The sequence below is a fragment of the Sciurus vulgaris genome (genome assembly GCF_902686455.1).
Source record: "Sciurus vulgaris genome assembly, chromosome: 11".
NCBI lineage: Eukaryota > Metazoa > Chordata > Mammalia > Rodentia > Sciuridae > Sciurus > Sciurus vulgaris.
The window spans coordinates 101,028,291-101,050,457 of NC_136472.1; positions in this window are offsets into that span (position 1 = coordinate 101,028,291).

The window sequence follows — 22,167 nt, forward strand, 5'->3', positions numbered from 1 at the left end:
TGATTGCTAAAGATGTTGAATATATTTTTACTATATTTGTTGGCAGTTGAATTTATTCTTTTGAGAAATTTCTATTTAGTTCACTTGCTCATTTATTGATAAGGTTAAATTTTTTGAATTACTTATGTATAAAAGATATTAATCCTCTGTTAGTAGAATAGCTGGCAAAGATATCTCTCATTCTGTACATTCTTTCTTCACACTCTTGTTTCCTTTTTCATACAGAAGTTTTTTAATTTGTTGTCATTCCACTTATTTATTCTTAAGATAAAGAAAAAAATTAATGAAGTCACACACTTGCTAAGTATAAAAATTCTTCTATCTTTACAGGGTGGAAACAAAACAGTTGTTATATTCAAATGTTCTAGATATAATTTCTTACTAGCTAGAGAGGGTTAGTAAGATAGAAAAAGATGACTTAATGGCTAAAATTGCCTATAACTGATCTTTTAGGAAGATGACAGTAAAAAAGTAGGTTGACTAAAAAATATTGATCAGAAGGCAGAGTATTCTGCTATACAGAAAGCAGAAAAGACACCAACATTAGCTGGCAGAACATGAGATATTAAGCTAGTCGTGAATAGCTGAAAAGTTCGGTTAAGCCAGAGACCAAGAGAGAAAACAAGTAGAGAACACAGGCAGAATTGTGAAGGGTTTGCAGTTTTTAAACCACAAGAATTAAAGCGAAAATATTCTATAATTTAACAATCGTCAAACATTGGTTATACTCTCTGTGTTAACAAAAAAATCTGGCCTTATTGTAATTGGCAATGGCATTATAATAAGGAAGGGTCAAAAAAGGAAAAAAGTAGGAATGCCATAACCTAAAAAGTTAAAAGAAGGAAATTGTAGTAAGAGAAACAGTCACATGTGTAGCCCAGTGGGCACGAGCTTAGGGGATAGATCAGGCAGTGTGAGGTAGAAACTGCTTGTCAAAAAATATTTTAATGATGATTATTTCCATCTAGGTACAAAATAGAGTCTACTTTCTACTGATCTATTGTTTGTGGACTTTACTCTTTCCTACTATAATCAAGTCAATGAAAATATTAAATCATTCCCTCATGTAGCATATTGTCACTTCCATTCTGCTCACTTGACAAAGATCTGGAAGAAATCATGAACTGGGGAAGTGTGGAATCTCACTCATCACCTTTTAACATGCCCTGAAGGCAAAATGGGTGTAAAATTTTCAAATTGCATCAGAAGGGAGAGTTTATAAGTGAAAGCTTTTGTCCTAAAGCAGGATGTGTCCCTTCATTAAAATTCAGTGCAAGACACATGAGCTAAAGGATGAACTTATCTATCATCAATTCTGAGTGACCTCAAATAGCTGTAGGGAAAGGAGAGCCCTAGATGACCAGGGCTTTGAACAGTGGTTTAAAGAAGTGTCCGCAGGACTACCAAGAGCAACAAAGTCCAAGCCGAGGTTACTATGAAGTCATATTTTTGCTGTGCATTTATATAGTATTTGGAGTCTGCAGTTTCTTTTATATAAATACTCTTTTGATTGCATCTATTCCTGGAATCAGTGGAGCATGCTTTGCTTTTCTGTAGTAAAGAAAATCTAGTGCTAGAATGGTTAAGTGATTTACTCACAAGTAAGTAGCCAGAGTGAATTTCATACCCTGATTTTCTGACTCTCCGTCTTTGGTGCTTTATATTGATGTCTATTTACATTATTAGACTAACAAGTTAAAATATGAGCTGCTTCAGATCATTTCTGAATTGTAAGGCTATTCCCCTTGTTTAAAAAACAAAACAAAACATGTTTTAATTAAGAGTTTAGAAATGCAAAAGTTTTGAGAAAAGCCAAACAAAACTATGAAACATAATATGCATGTCTTAGAAAGAGTTGAAAAAATATGTAGAATACATCCACACAACAACAGTTATTGAACACCTAATATGATCCAGAGGTCCTGGAACGGTGAGTGAAGCTACCTTGGCCCTCATCCTAAAGGAGATTTCATTCCAGTCTTTTATGTGTGCTTTTCATATAACTTCCGAGTCCAATGAATGTGTATTATTTATGTTAAATAATATAGCCTTAGTCTGAAGCAATTCAAGCCTCATTCCTAACCCTGTTCTTAATTTCTGTTCCCCAATTTCCTTACTTGAAATCAGGGGAAATTTTCCTAGTAGGAGATTTTTGTGAGAAAAAGATGGTACAATTCTTAGTGTATTTTATGTGTTCAATAATATCTAGATGTTCTTTCTTTATGTTTGTACTGTGATGTTCCAAGGTTCCTCATGGTCTTAGCAACTTTATTCCTGACCACAGGGTCTTCCCAACCTCATTGTTATTCAAGGCTATTATCTAAAATGCAAAAATTTACACACTCTTCTTAAATTCGGTTCTCATATTGGCTCTGGTTTATTTTTTTTATTCATTTTGCGTGTGTATCTTATCCTGTCTCCGAGCTGGAAGGATGAGACGCCCCCTTCTCCTCTTGGTACCTGATGCTGAGAGTTTTCTTCTGCCTGTGCTCCTCCCTTCTGTGCCCTAGATGCCTTTAGCTGGTCACTCCCTCACTTTCAGCCTCAAGGACTGGTTTCCTTAAAGGTAATGAATCAGTGGAGTAGGGGTGGGGGAAGGATGGGGGGGGAAGGAGGGAACTCAAAAAGGGAGGACTGGTACAATGAAATTGACTAAATCACCCTATGTCCATATATGAATATACCACAATGAATTTCATCTTTATGTATATCTAAGAAGCACTTAGAAAAAGAAAAAGAAAGAACTACAGGAGAAAATAGATCAGTAGAATAGTGCAAAAGAAATTAATTGGAGGAGGGAGATGCAGAGGGAACGGAAGTTCTGGGAACTGAATTGGAGTAAATTATATTCCACACGTATGATTATTTCAAAATGAACCCCAACATTATGTATGTTTTTTTTTTTTAAAGGTAATTGAAACTTCTGAAGTGCCAATAATTCCTGGCACATGGTGACAACTACTGATATATTAAGCTCTGCCTCTATCCCAACAGGGTTTGAGATGGAGTCCTGTTTCATGGATTTTATGGGAACTATGGCTTCACCTAATTTTCAGGTCCTGTTTGTCCTGTGTATCTCTGCTCTGCATGATGATCAGAGTCATATATTCTGCTTCATAATTTAGAAAGAGTTTGTGTCAAAACTAACTAGAAAATTTTCCTGCAAGCAAACAAAATATCATTTTCTTTTGGGTGTTTTATTTTTCCCTTTCAAATCACCCTTCTTCCTCATTTATGCATAAAGAAATGATTATTAAACTTAATGTGCAAAAGGAAAAGCACATATATAGACCTCTGTTATCAATGTAGAAAAATCATTTTAAAAACATTAAAAATTAACCCTTTCCTGCACCATGCATATATCATTCCATTAATAATAAAAAGTTGACATAGTACTATTTCAAAGAAAATGTAAAATCATTCTTTTTAGAGGGTATAACAGATTTCCCATTTTCTTTGGAGCTGAATCATGATTAGAGATATTTATAAGAATGTAAGTTTTCTTGATATTCACTATATTAATGTAATCTGCAATGTTATACCAAGCAAGTTGCATATCCTTTAATTTAGGAATTTAGGAGTAACTCCAATATTTGCAATATCCAAATGAAACACAAGCATATTAAGAACCACCTTTCTCAATAACTGGGACAATATTAAATGGTTTCTTCCCACAGGTAACAAATATGTATTTTGGGGGGACAGGCTAGGAAACACATTAAGCAAAAAAAGAAAGTAAACACAATGTACTTCTTCCCTGGTCCCCTGATAGTTGTGATTGGAGACTAATACCATAATGGAATCCAGAAAGGGGAAAGGTCCTGCACACAGGAAGTTTCTGTTTTTATAGTCATGTCTGATAGGCCAGACTGTACTTTTCCTTCCTAAGAAGGAGTTTACTGAAATTACTTGTTATATTTATCTTCAAAACGCAATTGAACTTCTTCACTATGGAAATTCTGACCCATGAACTCAGGTGAGGACAGAGCCAGTGTGTGTTCTTCAGTCCTCACTAGGGATTCTGAGATCCCCACCTTCCCTCCCCTCCTCCTCCCAGACTGGCTTCTGATAGATCACTATCCTGGAAAAGTACCAAAGCTCATTTACCTTCAATATGGAATAAAGTACCTCCCTAAATGAAACTTCCTCAATCTAAGCTCTCTCATATTTTGATGTTGAAAGCAAGTCCTTATTGACCTCCTGTCATATGCCAAGACTGTGTTAGGCATGTTTCTCAGAGGTGAACAAATTCCTCATCTACTCCTCCACAGGGTTTCAATATTAACTGGGCTCTTTACACAGTTTTGATATATTTTTTTTAACAAAAGATAAAAATTTCCATCTTTGATTTTTTTTACAATATTAATAATAAAAGGTAAGTATGTCATAGAAAGTTTTCCTGGGCTCTTAAAATGTCATATGTGTAGCCAAGTCAGCTTATATTGAAATAATAAACTTAATCAGTTTGGAAAATACTCCCGTCAAATCCTTTTTGTTTCAAGCTTCTGTTTCTTAATCACAGATCACTCTGTCTCTTAATTTTAAGGTGCTTCTGTTAATTTGTTAAATCCCAGCAACTCTGTTTCTGAGCTTTGTCTCTATCTCCACATTATCTCTCATTCTTTCCTCTATGAAATATACATAGTTCTTCAACATTTTATTGCATTGAGGAGTAATTAACAGTTCAATTTTTAGGTGTAAAAATTATGCTTTAGTTATATAATTTTGAAGAGCCATTAGCTTTTGAATATAAATATTGTTTAGAGTAAAATAGGAGTATGCCTTGAATTTAATTCAAACTAAATAATTGGTCATAAAAAAATGAACTGGGGTTATAAATGCAATAAGATCCTTTTTGAGTTGATAATTATTGGAAACAAGTGACAGATACAGAGTTCTAAAGCAAAACTTGAGGTTTCCCAGAAGGGAAGTTCAGTCTCAACACTGAGCATCAATGCTTGCCTGTGAAAGTTTTACCTTACAGGCCTGCCCTATAAATCTCTTACTTGCCAATAACCATAATTGGGCAAGCCAATTTCTTGACATAAATTTATATATTTACATAATGACTGAATCTGTAATAGCAGGAACTTGATCTCAGTGGCAACTTTTCAGACAGAGAACATGATAGAGTTGAGTCCCACAAATAACTTGCCAAAGATAAATGACCATGCCATAGGTCAAGCCTATTCTGACATTGTTAAATGATCAACTTAAAGTATGAGAAAGTACATTTAGTATGTTAAGTCTTAGAACACACCTAATTTTTATGTAAAATATATAAAGTTGCTATCTTGTGACTCAGATATGATGTAATTTGATAGTTGAATGGTTATATCTTTGTTATTTTCATAATTCACAAAAATGACAGAGTTAAAAAACATACTAAGAGAACTTTGTTGAACTGAAGAGCCTAACATTTAAAACTGAATAATGACAATACAAGATACATACAACATTGATACTGAGAAAAGGTAAACATTTGTTTCCAATGCATAGCACAACTTTCTATTCTATTATTCCTTATTTTTGTATAAATTACAATCACTTGGGAGAATGTTTCAAAGCAAGCAATTATAGCTCATCCTAGCCAAACTAACTGAATCACAGAGAAATACAGGCTGGTGTGCTTTGAAAACATCCCTAGGTCATCTTTTTGATACCCTGGTTAAGAATTACAACATTACCTGCAAGTATTTAAAATAATAAGGAAGTGTTATTTTGGGTTGTTTCTTTCCATTTATAGATTGAAACCCTTAGAGAAGCATTCATAGTGAGTAGGTCAAATGGTCCAGTGGGAGAATTTCTTCTTTTTCTTATTGATCATTATGGAATCCAAGTGTCTGTCATTATTTATTTAATAAAGTTGATGCATGAAAGACTGATAAGATACTAACTACAGAGGCAAAGTCACGTCATTATATATTTGTGCAATTATCCATTATTTCAAGGAAATAATTTTGTTCCTATTACATACTTGCATTGTGTGAGTTAGAATATGAGTTATGTAATTCAGGGATATTTTGGATGAATTTGTGGGGGGCAAGTGCAATAGGAACAGCAGCTTATGCATATGAACACTTAGGCTATCAGATTAGCCAAGACTGGGGCTTCTTTGGTGACTCTGGACAGAGTTTAAAAGTCCCTTCCATTTCACTGCTCTCTCTCACCCTTCCATTGTATGGCTCCCAACTTAAACAATAATGGACAACAAGATTAATAAAGCACAGGCTTTTTAATGAAATCAGGTTTGGTACCAAGCCCTTTAACTTTCTAATCTGTTTCCAGCAGATCTAAGTGCTGCACAATCACTTCAGCATCTCTCTGGAGAACACAGAAAGACATTCCTTCTATCTTTGATCTGTTTCTTGTCACTGGAAATTATCTGCAAGAAATGTTCCACCAGAATTTCTCTTTACTAGTGCTATTATAGTAGTGAGAAATAGTCTTTTTTGTCCTTTGTTTAAAATCAGCGTTCACTTTGGATACTCAACTTTCAGCACTGAAGCTGCATTTAATGACGCAAAGCCCTTGCTAGGTATACATAATCAAATAGAATTACAGAGAGCTGGTCTCTGCCCTTCACGCTCTTATATTTAAGACAGATTGCACCACCATGGATAAATAGGGGCAGAAGGACACAGTCATTGAGATAGTAAGTGATTCATTGATGAGAAAGGTTTTCACCTCATACACAGTTTAAAGTTAAGTGCCTTTTAAGGATGGGGTAAACTTAGTTGATTTGGTTACTCTGCAGAAGAGTAAGCCATTATTGCATTTATATCTCACTGCTGAATGCCAAGTCGCAGCAATGGAAGTTTAATTTTGCTCTACACACTTTTGCCCGCTCTGCCCACTTTCAGCTGTCACTCCGTTCTTTCATCCCAACGCTCCTGTGAACTCAGGATAAACAATCCAATGGTCTTGCCAGGAGAACCCAAGTTTACTATGGGAATAAAGCTGGTGGTATGCCCTTAATTTTAGTAATGTCAGAAGTCAGCAACCAGAATGCATTATGAATCATACTAAATCAGTGGTTTACTGAACATTTTCTTATGAACTCTAAATTTTGCTCAGTTCTTAGTTCAGGATACTATGACAGAGTACCTCAAATTGACTGACTTGAAAATCAAACATTTATTTCTCATAGTTCTGATATCTCCAAGTCCAAGAGCAGTGTGCCATCATGGTTGGGTTTTGGTGGAAGCCTTCTTTATTGTTTACAGATGGTCATCTTCTCATTGTATCCTTACTTAGCTGAGAGAGATAGACGGTTAACTCTTCTTCTGATAAGGGCAGCGATTCCATAATGGGGGCACCACCCTTGTGACATAATTTGCTCCCAAATGCTCTACGTCCTGATACCTACATATTGGGAGATAGGGTTTCAACACATGAATTGGGGGGTTATGGAAATTCAAGCTGCTTAGAACAGCTAAAGATTAAAAGCAAGAATCAGACATACTTTGTGTCTCCATGAAGGTTATATATATTACATATATGCTTAAATTAACTCAAACCAAAGGTCTAAAGGTAATTAAAAATCAATGTTCTAGAAAGTCACAGGACAGAGAAAAATCTTGATGTAGATGAAGGTTTAGAAGAAAGGGCACACTGTATGCTTGTTCACATGTCAGGGATTTATATATGTTAGTGTTTATTTGAACCCTTTTAAAGATAAGAGAAATTAATTTTCTTACTTAATAAGAAAAGAAATCAAGTTGAAGAAAGATTACAAAACTTAAGTCATACCTGGTATTGAAATTCAGTTCTCTAATTCTTTTAATTGCAGTAGAATTTTTAGACCTCATGAAGAAATTGGAGCTCAAGGTGAAATAAGAATAGAAGGATTTGAACTGCCAGATATAAGGGGTAAGAATAATTTCAGCCAGTGAAAAGGGATGAGTGAAGAAGGACAGAGATAAAAATGCACATTATTTTAAAGAGAATAGTGAATAAATCATCCTCTCTGAAACAGTGGTCTCTTTCTGATGCTAATAGTAAAACAAAAGCATTCACTAGTATTTGCATAGAGTTTTAACATTTGCAGAGGAATTTTGCATGTATTATCTTCTTTGAGGTTCATGACAACCCAGTGAATAAAGTAGGAAAGATATTTTTATTAATTATCTCACCTTTCATAGGTGAAAATCCTAAGGCTGAGATTCAACCATGGGACTTAGATCTTAAAATTAGAAATGAGCCAGGACAAAAACAGAATGTAATTTTTTGGATCTAAAGTTCATACATTTTCCAAGTTACTTTTGAAATATCTTTGTGTTTCAGGGCTTAAGTTAGGATTCAAACTTCAATCAAGGAAATCGTGGAGATGATTTTGTCTCTTACTGAATAGTTCAGTAAGATGATCTTTAGGCCCTCTATGATTTTGTGATTCTGATGATGGTATCTATACTTCTTGTAGCCAAAGCCAATCACACCCTATCTCAGGAAAACTGTTCATATTTTCAAAATTATTCAACAACTTAGTTTATCATTTTCTCTTTGCTTGGATATCTTCCACACCAAACACCAGGCCTACCACCAGAAAGTTACATGGTAAATAATAATGGTGATATTTATCCATAAATGTTATATGTAATTATAATTGTTAGCACTTTGTGTTTGAGGTAACCATGTCTTATAGAAGTTAAATAGTTTGTTGAGACCTGGTAAGTGGTAGGCCTGTTTGGATCCAGATTTCAATCAAGATCTAACCAAAAGCAAGACCTGTTTCTCATCTGTATGGAATAATTATGAAGTAACTGAGTTGGTGACAGATAATGGGATCATACTAGAGACTTTGAAGAGTACAAATTTATCCTAAAGTCAGTGCAGGAAATCATAAAATCTCTTCAATTTGTGTTTGCTGCTGCTGTCATCAATTATGAAATTATGCCTTTCTTGAAATCATGCCTTCTGTACAGAGAGAGATGGTGTTCTTCTACTCTAGTGGCCTGGTCTTGCTGGTCCCATTTCCCTATCAGAATTCTGCAGCCTTTGAGGCAGGATGAATCTACTGCCTAGGAACAAAGTTGGGGCAAGGGGTTCTTTTATCTGGAGTAAGGGGTTAGTTGACCTCAGTGCTGAGCTCCATCAAACCCAATCAGGGACATTTGTAGGTACCAAGTTCCCAAAAGTGGTCTGGATGCCTGCTATTTGCAAACCTGCAATCAATCCATCTGTGGTTTCTCTTCAAGGAACCACAACACCATGATTCAAGTTGTTTTCCTTGTTTTGTTTTATCTTTAAAAGATTTTTTTAAATCTTATTTATGTCCACCTTAGTTAATGATGGTAGAGTGATAGCCAAATGACTATACCTTAGCTATGATTTTTTTTAAACCTCTGTATCTCACTCTTTTGCCCCTTCCAACTCTAACATGGAGAATTATCTTTTGTGGCTTCCAGCTGATATTAAAGAAGTATATGTCAGCTCCACAAACCATTCCTTGAGCTTCAGAATGGGAAAAATAAAATGTTGGAAAGGGGTTAAAGGCTGAAGCAAATGTACAATGTTTTCTGGCATATCAGCTCTATCCTTCCATGAAATCTTTTCTAACTCTCTCCCATTAGTTTATCTCCAGGAAGTTGGGGAAATGGGCAGTCTTCCAGGCAGGTGTACCAGACCCCTGTTTAGGAGTGAATTCTCCAGAAAATTACTTTGTGAATGTGGAAATGGTGCATTCATTACTGAATACATGTCATTTTCCCAACAAACTTTAAAGGCAAGTCAAGCAAATTGACATTTTGAATGGATTTCAGACCATTTCTTCAGAGTGGAAATATTCATACTCTACAAACTTCACACACTACATGGGCTCATTATAAAATGTTGAAAGACATATTGTAAGCAACCCTAGGGTAGAAACCAAGTTATGTTAATTTGCTGAAACCAGACCCCAGAACATAGTTTACTGACAATAGATATTTGTCAAATAACTGATGCTAAATAATTAGATGGATATTGAGGACACAAGAAGAGAAACGTTTACTGTGTAGTGAACTGCAAATGAGTTATGGAGCACTTTTGTAGACACATTGAATCAGTCCTAAATGAAATTTCTGTTTTCAATGAAAATTTGTACCTTCACATGTAAGAGATTATTCTCTAACATTGAACAGAAATTTCTGCATTTAACCTAACCAGAAAGTTTTCTATTTTTAAATAGAGACTCAAGTTTGATGATCTCCAAAATGCATAAGTTACAGACAGCTTTAAATGATAAAACAACTTGAATTCATTTGAAATTCAATAATGATTAAGCTAATGAAATTTTTGGTTATGAAATACTACCTTCCAATCACATATAAATGATCCCAAATAATGTTTATTTACAGAACTTTTTCTTTGTGAGATGTATATGGAGAGAGAGAAAAAAACTTTGAGGTGATACTGCTATAATAGAGAACAATGTCTGTTAATATTTAAAAAAAATATAGGTCCCACATGTTAAAATATGCTTTAATAATCCAATTATTTTTCAAGGTGATATTCAGCAGATAAACTCTGTGTTTCACATTTTTATCCTATAAAATAAAGATCAAGTACAACCTTAGGATGTTTGTAAGAAATATAGCATGCTTACAAGTTTAGGTTCATGCTTAACACATAGGAAATTTTCAATAAGTGAATGTCTATTATTACTTTAATAAAGTATCATTCATAATTTCAGAACTTTGAAATTGCAAGTGACACTAAACTTCTAGAAATCTGTGTTGGTCTATTATATCAGTAAACTTCTGTTTTCCTTTTCCCCTACCTCTCCAGTATTCAAGGAGGGTTTCATTAATCATTAGTCAAGGTTATTTTATTTTTTCTAGGAGGCATATGTCAATGATTTTACCTCCAGAGGAAAGGGAAAGAAATTGAAGATGGTTAGAAAAGTCACCTGGTGCTACTTGGAAAATGTTAAGAATTAATATAACTTTGCAGGCTGTCTCAAGTTTTTAGGTCCATTAGGCTTGAGAATTACTTGCTAAAATAATCTGGTTCATTTCTAGATATGTAAATTCTGAAGTACTTCTGCGCCTTCATTATCACAATGACATTCAGTTGCCCTCACACAGTCATCCTATAGTATTTAATATAGAGGACACATTGTGCAAACATTCATGAGAAGACTGAGCTTTTGGCAGATGCTCTATCCCTTGACTTTGATTAAATCATTTCCCCAAATACAAACCTGAAGATAACCATATTTTCAACCAGCCCTTGAGATAATACTACATATGAGGTAAACTATTATTGAGCATTCTGTACAATTTAAGTTTTTACTCTTCTTCACCTAACCTGAGTGTTTTCAGGAGAGGTTAAGAAAGAGCAAAAATATGGGAGGAAATAGAAGATAAAACCATTGTGAAGGATACAATGCTTGCCTATTTAGCATGGACAACTGGATAGTTTAGCAAGGACAGAAATCAAGAACAGAGATCAGAGAAAATATAGGAGAGGGCTTATTTTATAAATCACTGAGAAATTTCTTTAGGAAAACAAAATAACAGTAGAGCAGGACCCCAAAATCCTAACTTCCTGATAGGTAAGCAGAGGGTCTACTACTCACCAACATTTTACAGTATATTACAACACCAGACATTTTAAAAAGTCATCTTACTTGCCAGTTGTAATTATACCACCCCTCAGTATTTATCCTGAAGAATTAAATTCATCATAATACAATGATACATGCATACATACCCATGTTTATAGCAGAACAATTCACAAGAGCCAAACTTTGGAAGCAGACTAGATGTCTGTGAAAGGAAGATTGGTAAAGAAAATGTGTCATATATACACAATGGAATTTTATTCATCCACTAAGAGAAATTATGTCATTTGCAGAAAAATGGGTAGAACTAGAGACCATTATGTTAAGTGAAATAAATTCAGAAGGTCAAGGGTCATATTTTTTCTTTCACAGGCAGACTCTAGAGAGGCAAAAGGAAAAGAAAAGTGGGGGCAGATCTCATGAAAATCACAAGGAGATAAGTAGGGGAAATGGCCTAAGGGGAAGGATGAAGGGGGGAAGTACTGGGGAGTGATATTGGCCAAATTAGATTGTTATATTGTGTGCATGTATGAATATGTAATAACATCACATCATTATGTACAAATGCAATGCACCAATAAAATGTGGAAAAAATAAAAATTAAGAGACTGAGGAATGAAATTTTGTGGAAGGCTGGAAAAACAAGACCCTTTAAATTTCCAAAAGCCTAGGTCATCACCACAGGCAGAACTTGTCTGATGAGGAAAGGAAGCTTCTCAGCTTTCACAGCCTCAGCTTCTGTGGTACAGCACCTTACTAGGTAGCAGGCTGCATCTTTCAAAGATGATTGCAAGAAAAACTCCACTCCAGTCTTCCGAAGGTGGCTTTGTCACTCCTGTCAAGAGATAGAGGCTGTGACCTCACTGTTTGACACAAACTGGACTTGTGACTTCTACCAAGAGAACACCATGAAAGAGATACCCTTGTGATTTCTGAGATTAGTACATAAAAGGTCATGCAGCTTGAAACTGATCCTCTTGGAACCCTTGCTCTCTAGACTGTCCTTTCAATACCCACTCTGTAATTCAGCCACTGTGCTATGAGAAGCCCAGAACACATGGAGAGGTTCTCCAATCCACAGTCTCAGCTCAGCCCCACCAGGTTCTAGACACTGAAAGAAGCCTCCAGGTGACTCTAGCTCTGTTGTTCAAGTCTCCCTCAGCATTCACATCTTAGCAGGCAAAGGCCAGAAACCATGTGGCAAAGATGAACCACCGCCACATGCCCTCTCTGAACTCATGACCTACAGAATTAATAAGTGAATTTAAAAAATTGTCATTTCACTCTAAAAAAGAGTTATCTCACAAAGTATGCCACAGGAGTGAACATGAACACCAAGTCCACACATCTTCTATTAAAATTAGAATCATATTAATCAGGATAATGAAAGGCAGAGATTATAACAAATCTTATTGTAAAACAAAGACAAACTGTGAATTAAATCTAGGCATTTCCAAACATTTGACCTCACATTGCTTGTCTTAACTTACAGCAGCTGTACATTATGTTCTCCTTTTTATTTCCCCCATATTTGTTTAAACTAGAGTCATTCAAACTACAGTTACTTCCTTTTGATCCCAAACAAATATCTTAGTGCATGAATTAATATCTTGGTGAGAAATATATGTGTTGTCCACTGCATTAAATTATAATTACAAGATTTAGCAATTCTTTACTTCTTTGATTCTTTAATCCCACTATTATTTTATATGTATATAATATATTCAATTGTACAACTATAGATTAATAGATAAGTGAATATATATATATTACTTTTTAATTTGCTAACAACTTTTGTCAACACAATAAATATTTTTTCATTATATTAGGATTCAGCAAACACCTTTTGGAGAATAATATATTTAGCAACATAGTGAACATAATGATAGAATTTGGCAATATTATTTCTAGGTAAGTACTTTTAGAGGGAATGAGTTAACTGCAATGAAAACAATGAGAAACCTGAGAGTTAAAGACATATAATCGTAATTCAACCCTCAACAATTTCACCCAGGCAAATACAGATTTCTATCCCAGATCCAGGGAAATCCCATCACATTTTATCATGTAGTTTTATATTTTCATTTAATTTAACTTGATTTCATATGAAATAAATGTCATAGGTCCATGTGCATAGACCTGGAAATAGAAGGAGTTTTATCTAAATGTGATTTGCCACAGGTTCTCAGTGATAATTTGGATCATTCCAAACAGTTATTTTCCAGCAGTATCTCTTGAGACTACTGCAAGAGTCAAGTGCTATCAAGCAAGTTTTGCAAGTGAATGTTTTGAAAACTGAGGCACTTTCATAAATTTCTTTTATTTTGGTATGCTCCTCACCCTTTTCATTTTCTCATCTTTCTATCGAATGTCCATCACACACACACATTTGTGTGCATGGGTGTATCATATGACACACTGTAAGGTATTTCAGAATCAGATTTAGAATTACTTTTATGGAAACATAAATATAAGGAAAATATACATATAAAGATTTGTATGCTTAACATCCTGCATGTGTATTCATTATGCCAACAATTTTGAAAGTACTACTGACTACTTGTAGAATCTTCATCTTGTGTCTTTTAAAATTTAGTTAATATTTAAGACATGCATTTTTTTGTCTTATACCTTTTTACTTTATGTACTTATTTATTTTTGCTGATTGAGATTGGACTTAGGGCTCCCACTTGCTAAGCAGGTGCTCTACCACTGAGCTGTACCCCCTGCCCCTGCCATGTACCTTTGATCCATCAAAGCTTCATTTATGTGGAGAAAAATAGCCCAAGGATAAACCTGTAAATCTGACCCACTTGTGTCAATATCTCTTCTATGTTCTCTTTATATACTCAGTTATAGTCTGTTAAACTTTCACTTTGAAAGTTCTTCATATTTACAATTTTATTATAATTCATATTACAATTTTTTAAATTAATGATGTACTCATAAAGACTAATGATGTCATTTTAAATTAAGGGATCATTTTAATATTTGAAATATCTATCAAACTAAAGTGCAAAAAAGGGAAAATCTACCAGGACTTTCGTGAAGTTCTGAAGAAGTAGAAATTCTACTTAATTCAGACTCTGATAGCACAGACGTCTCTGGAACCATATCAATGACATATGTGAGATAGGTTGTAATTTCTGAAATCTCTTCTTTGCTGGAATAGGTCCTATGTTTGTCAGGACACTGATACTATTTTATTAGGCAAAAACAAACAATAAAATAGCCTAAACACATTTAAAGTTCAAGCAACGTATTATTCTCTGGGTAATATAATGGTTGGTTTATTTTGAAGCATTTCAGATTTTGCTCTTGCCTCCAGCAAGTATAGATAAGATTTTTACTTATTCGCCTGTTTTCTTCTTTAATACCTTTGTTTTTTGCAGATATGAGATGATTAATTTTCTTCTAGTTATTCAGATTTATCTGCCTTTGATGTTGTTACTCAAAGTCATTCAAAATATATTAGAAATAGACATATTGAAATATGAGAAAATACTAAGAAGTTACTGAGAATGATTTCGTGAATTTGGGGAAGGAAAAGTAGATTAATATCCTGTTTTGTAGGATAGCTTTTTAAACAGAAGCATATAAAATTGTTTCTAAATAAACTGACATGAAAAACTCTCTGAAGTCTTTTCCATTTGGCCAATATCATCTACCTAAAGGATTTAAAAAAATACATAAAATTTGTAGCTTTTGTACAGCATGTAGTATTTTGTCATGAGCTAGTTTGTAAATTCCTGTCATTAATTCCTTTAATTAAAGGATTATTTGAAAGGAAAAAATACTTGATATTATTAATTTTCTTATTTATTTCTTATTAATTTCTAATTTATTGTGAAATTATAATAGTTACCTTTTTGTTTTCCTGATTTACTGTTTTATTAGCATAACAAAAGACATGATTTTTTTTTTAAATCTCTGCCATTCAGTATTTGTTCTATGTCACTTACTGAAGTCTATATTAAATGAGCTAATTTAATTTGGTATATAAGAAATTTATCTTAGCACCATGAAGATTCTGAGAGCAATCAGGATGTGTCAAGCAGAACTAATAAAGTGGGCCACATACTGTCTCTAGGGTGGGAAGCACAGTCACCTGACCTGATGAAAAATGATTGCAGATGTTGTCTCTAAACAGGCAACATACACTCTACAATCCATAGAGCGACGGAGTTGAAAAAGAACTCCCAGTATAAGAGGTATCTACAATTATGTGAAGACTGGTGTAAACTATGTATGTTTGTTTTTGTTTTTCCCATTATCATTTTGTTGTTGTTGTTGTTGTTTTGTGGTGTAATGTTATCAGAATCATCAGGGCACTCATGTAACAACACACCCCTTTCCCCAGTTCCTCTGGACTTGGAATGTTAAGTCAACAGCTCTGTACAGCATCTCTGAGATTACAAAACTCTGCATTTCTCTTCAGTTTACCACCTGTCATCAAGTTATATAAGCACAACAAAGAGTAATACTAAAAAGCTAAAGAGGCAGTGCTAAGTGTTCTTTCATTTATTTTGAAGATTTTCCTTTTTTGAAATTTTGTATTGGTGCTTTTTAGTTATACATAACTTTAGGATTCATTTGGCATAATTAAAAAATCATGCCATATAATTTGTTCTATTTCACTCCCCAGTACTTCCCCTTTCTCTTCCCTCCTCCCTACCCCAGTTTCCTTCCCTCTTCTCTACTGATCTTTCTGCTCTTTACTTACAGTTGTTTTAGTTGTTTTTCTTGTTTTTGTTTTGCTTTTATCAGTGCCTTGTGGATATACAAGATGGTGAGGTTCACCGTGGTATATTCACATAGGTACGCAGGAAAGTCAGGTAAGATTCATTCCACTCTTCTTCCCTTATCCCATCCTTCCCTCCTCTCTCCTACTCAATCCCCTTTCCCTACTCCACTCATCTTTTTCCAGTTTTGATGAGATTCCCTCCTCCATTTATTTTATTTCCCCCCCTTTTTCTTATTTTGGATTAGCTTCTCATTTTATGTGTCAGAGATATTTTATTATAGGTCCAAGTTAAGAAAAGTGTAGGAAGTGACTAAACCTTATCTAATTATAAAATATTGTTTAAAAAAATCATGTTTCATTCCCCAGATGGTCTAATCTGTTTTTCTTCTTTTTAATTGCACACTTTTAGGTAAGACTATCATTAAAGGGCTTCAAAAATTGAGATAAATTTTAATTTTTTTCAATAATCTAATGAAAATGACTTAGTGTTATACTGTGTATTGAGAAGAGTGTGAAAAAGAAATTCATAGTTATTTAACAAATGTGTACAATCTAGTAGATTCCTCATTTCAACAGAAATTAAAATCAAATTTGAAAGAATATCTACAAACCCTCCTTTCTAGAAATGTAATTATGATTAAAAATTATATTTCCATGAAAATGAGTGAAATTTTTTCCATTTGTTTCTTAAAACATGATTCAATTTCCTTTAAATAAAAGATTTATATCATCATTTTAAAAGTCAGTATATATCCAGATTTCTTTTTTAACCAATATGACAGAGTGGAATATGAGAATGAATTTGCTCTTCTTCTTGCCAACACCACACACACACACACACACACACACACACAAATCCAACAAAAATGATATCAAAGGTACTAAACAAAAAGCAATAGTAAATATGATAAGACCACATAAAAATTATAAACTGAGCTTCATCAAAATTAAAATTTTTCCATATGAAAGACACTCCAAAAGAATAAAAACAGAAATACAGAAGCATGCTGGGGAAATGTAGGCATATTTGCAAAGTATATCTTCAAGACAGAACTTGCATTCCAAAAATATAAAAATTACCATACTTGATAAGAAAAATGTTAAGACAGTTGAAAATGGACAAAATATTTTCACCAGAAAAATGCAGAGAAGGCAAATAAGTACTTAACATTTTTAGTTTTAGAAACCAGGTGGAAATCCATATTAAAATCAAACTTGATAATTCTATGAATTACTTTAGCAAATTAAATCCAGCAATATCTATCTGTATGTTAGAAGGTATATACATGGTGACCAAGTGGCATTTATCAATTCAAGATTGCTTAAACTTTTGAAAATCAAGTAATGTTATTAACCATATTAACAAACTCAAATGGAAAACATGATTATCCCAACAGAAACACACAAAATTGCCAAAATTCGGTAGCCATTAGGGATGAATACTCTCACAAACTAGCAATAAGAGAACTTACTCCACCTGTTAATAGGCATGATGCTTAATGAAAATATATGGAATTCTCTCTCCCTAATATCAATAAAAATGCAAGAATACCTTCTCATCGCTGTTATTAAATTTTACTGGATGTTCTAGACAGGTAAATACAGAAAGGGGGATAGAGCATCCAGCTTAGAAAAGATAAAGTGAAATTATATTAATTTGCTTGTTGTGTATGACATCTATATGGAAAACTACTAGCATTGTTAAGTAAATTTACCAAGCTTGCAAGATATAATGTCAATATAACAGCAAAAATCAATGATATTTCAACATTTTACCATTGAGCAATCTGAAAATAAATTTCCAAAAGCAATACCATTTCCAATAGCATTGAAATATGCAAAATATTCTGGGAAAAATCTGGTAAAGCTGTAAAAGACCTGCACACTGAAATCTAAAAGAACTTGCTGAGAAAAATATAATGAGTCCTTAATGGAGAATTATTCATACTGAAAGACTAGATCAATAAATGTTGTCAATTCTCTCTAAAATGAACTGTATAATCAAGATAATTCCATATACAATCACAGCAGGATTTTTTTAGAAACTGAAAAATATTTAAAATTCATCAGGAAATACAAAGGATCTCAAACAGCCAAAACCAATATGAAAAATAACTGTTCAAAGACCAACACTGTATTAAGGTATACTAGAAGCTAACATTTTCAAGACAATGTAGTCTTGTCATCAGGATAGATAAATATTCAAAGTGACAGAATAGAGAGCCCAGAAATAGATCCATAAATAAATGGAATTTTTTTCAAAAAAGAAGAAAGGGCAATTCAGCTGAAAAAGGTTAGTCTTTTGAGCAGTGTTCAAAAATTGAATATTTACATCTATATCTATTCTATAAAGAAGTTTAATCCTATACCTCTTGTAACTTAATTACACAAATTCCTTAACAACTTCTAAACAAATGCTTATTGCAGATGTATTTCTATCATTCACAAAAATAAAGCAGCTCCTATGTCTATCAGCATGATAAACATTGTGAAGGAAACTTATAATAAAATACAACATAACAATAAAAATAATAAAATATTGAAACATGTAAAAACGTGGATGAATCTCAAAACAAAGAAGCTAAATGAAAGAAGCTGAACCAAAAAGGAGATGCTGCATAATCTGCAATATATGAAATTCTAGGAAATGCAGCCAAAATATAGTTATTCCAGGTAAATGAGCAGTTACATAGGAGTCACTGGAGGGGATTGGGTAGCTAAACCTTCAGGGAAAGTAACAAAGTGAGAGGAGAAAATATTTGGGGTGACAGACATGGAGATGTTAATCACTTTGATAGTGGAGATAATTTCACAGGAGTATGCATAATGTAAAACTTATCAAATTGTGCACTTTAAATATGGTAGTCAATTGTCAGTTATACATCAATAAAACTATAAGTGAAAATGTCATTAAAATACATAGAAATACAAAGCTAAGAATAAGCATTCTATAGAGAAAAAATGTACTAATTCTTTTACTTATTTTTTCTAATTCTGTAGGCATTATTTTTAATAAAAATAAGATCTTAGCCTTTTGTTTAAATTCAACAGAGAAAGACATTTTATATGAAAATGTGAAAATCCTGCACCCCTTACACTATCCTGAAACATCATTGTAGTTGCTAAAAATATTATAATTGAATAATAAATAGGATCAGTAATCTAAAAATCAAAAGATCTAGTTTCAGATACCAATTCTAACAGTAGGTGTTTGAGTTAATTAAAAAAAATTTATTTATACCTTTAATCATTTTCATTTGAAAGAAAAGAGAATGGTACTACAATAGTGTTACTCAAATTATAAGTTCTAATTAGTAGACTATGAAATTAATTTATGTGGTTGTGAATAGTGTAAAAAATAGAATAGAATAAATATCAGTTAATTGCTCTTGAAAAAAGGCACCTGGTGTTTCACTAAGCTCTAATTTCAAATTTGATATAAATTCATTCATGTACTAGGTTGCAATATAAAATATATTTTTTATATTTTATTAGTGCATTATAGCTATACATAATAGTGGGATTCATTTTGACATAATCACACGGCATGGGATATAATTTCTTATTGTTAATCATAGTTGCAAAGTTTGAAAGATAGACACTTAGCTCATTTCTGTGTTTCCATTTAGTCCTCCGACATTACAATGTATAACAATTATTTAAACACTAGACCTAGAAACTAGGATTCAGACAAGATGATTCATATGAACTTTTCTACCTTATTATTACTCAGGCTAGCGAATGAGCCAAAATCATCTTTTTGAAAATACAACTAATGTTTGAAAAATTATCCTCTACATAGATAATAGTATTTCCTGATTTTTGTCTGAGCAAATGACTCAGAGACAAAGTGAGAAATTCTAGAAAAGAGTCCAGAGGATGATAAAGAGATCACGAAGTGCACATGTTTTGTAACTAAAAAACAATGGAACTCATCTTAGAAAGATTTTATAGTATACTTTGATCTAATCCTCTGAGATCCTCTATCAGAAAATGAAAAATCCAGATCAGTAAGTACAAATGACAAAATATTCCTAGTTTTGTGTATAATTTCCTTCAAAAAATAATAAATATTCCCTACAGATTTTTTAAATTTAAAACTAAAGAGAATGAAATTGGACCAATGTGTTAATGTTTTACAAATAATTATTTAAAAGTATAAAAACAATATTTCTAAAATCAGATATGAAAAGTGCAGAAAAGCATGAAGAAGAAAACTTTTAAAAACTATTAAACTGGTAGTAAGAATATTTCATTCTCATGAATCCATTGGGTAAAGTATAGGGAATCCCTAATCTCCTTCAGGGAGGATTTAAATATGTGTGTCTATATATGTCCTTGCCTTAATGTTCTTGACCTTTTGCCAGGATGTTTTAGCTCAGCAATATATTGGTTTGATTAGTTCAAAACATTATAAATGAAAATGAAGAGTGAGTCAGCGATAACTCAACACTTAAGGTCACTTAGTCACTTTCGTGGACAGAGGGCAGTGGTCCTTGTGTGAGGAATTTCCAAAGGGGACATCCCTAGCTATCATTTGGGGCAATGCTGTGAAGAACGACTCAGAGATGAGAGTCAGGCTCAGCAGAGCATCGCAGGCACACACACAAAGCCCATGCTGATTCTCACTCGCCTCCTCATGGGGGTTAGAGAAACACTGTAATGAGAAAGTTGAGATTTGGAGACTCTCCCAGTGGGAAGAAAGCTGCCACTGAAGGAGACAAGAACAGGCCAAGGGCAGCTGTATCTGCAGCTGTGGGGACACTGAATAGTCACATTTCAGGCCACAGGACTTCTCCCAGAGGTGAGAACAAGGCCACCCTCCAAGTCTTATCCATTAGACTCACTGACTGCTGGAGAGTTCATCAGCCTTGAGGGAGTCTGGTGGAGAGGATGGATGGGCTATGGGCCCTCGTTTTACTGAAGTATTTTTCCCACTGCTCTGTACTTTGTAGAGGAGTTCTGAATTTCTGCATTTGCTCTAATTTATTGTTTGAGATCTAAATCTGTGCTTACATTCAAATCATATGTGCACAAAAAAGAAAAGTGTCATCTCTCACCAGCTAAACAGAAGAGAAGCTTTATTTGCCTCTTGGTATGAGACACAGTCAAAGATAAACAACATTAGAAATACAGGAATTATCAAGCAATACAGAAAGACTCCATCAATCAGGGTTGAAACAATATCCTATGACATTGGTTAATATTATTATATACTTAAGAGGAATATGGAATATACTTATGTGGAATATGGAATATAATTATAAGTATATGGAATAACAGGGAAGATAATCGACTTTGGAATCAAAAGGGTCTAGGTTCCAGTTCTAATTTTTCACTTATTAACTTGGTAACCTTTCTAATAGTCTTTGACCCCCTATCAAAAATGGCAAAATACTTCCGGGCACAGTGATTCACACCTATAACCCCAGTGGTTTAAGAGGTTGGGCAGGAGGATCATGAATTCAAAGACAGCATAAGTAATTTAGCTAGGCCCTGAGCAATTTATCGAAACCCTGTTTCAAAATAAAATATTTTTAAAAAGGGTTGGTCATGTGGATCAGTGGTTAAGCTCCCCTGGGTTCAATCCTTGGTACCACACACAGACACAAAGGCATAATACCAACCTCATAGCATTGCTTCAAAGATTTAATAAAATAACGTATGTAACAATAGTTTCAGGGCTGGGGATATAGCTTGGTTGGTAGAGTGATTGCCTTGCATGCACAAGGCCCTGGGTTCAATCCTCAGCCCAGCAAAAAAATTTAAAAAACAGTAGTTTATACTAAGCATATATTTGTAAATGCATGCATACACATTTAGTTGCTGCTATTAAAGCTATAGAAGTAGAATTTCCATTGTAGGACAGAATTGAAAA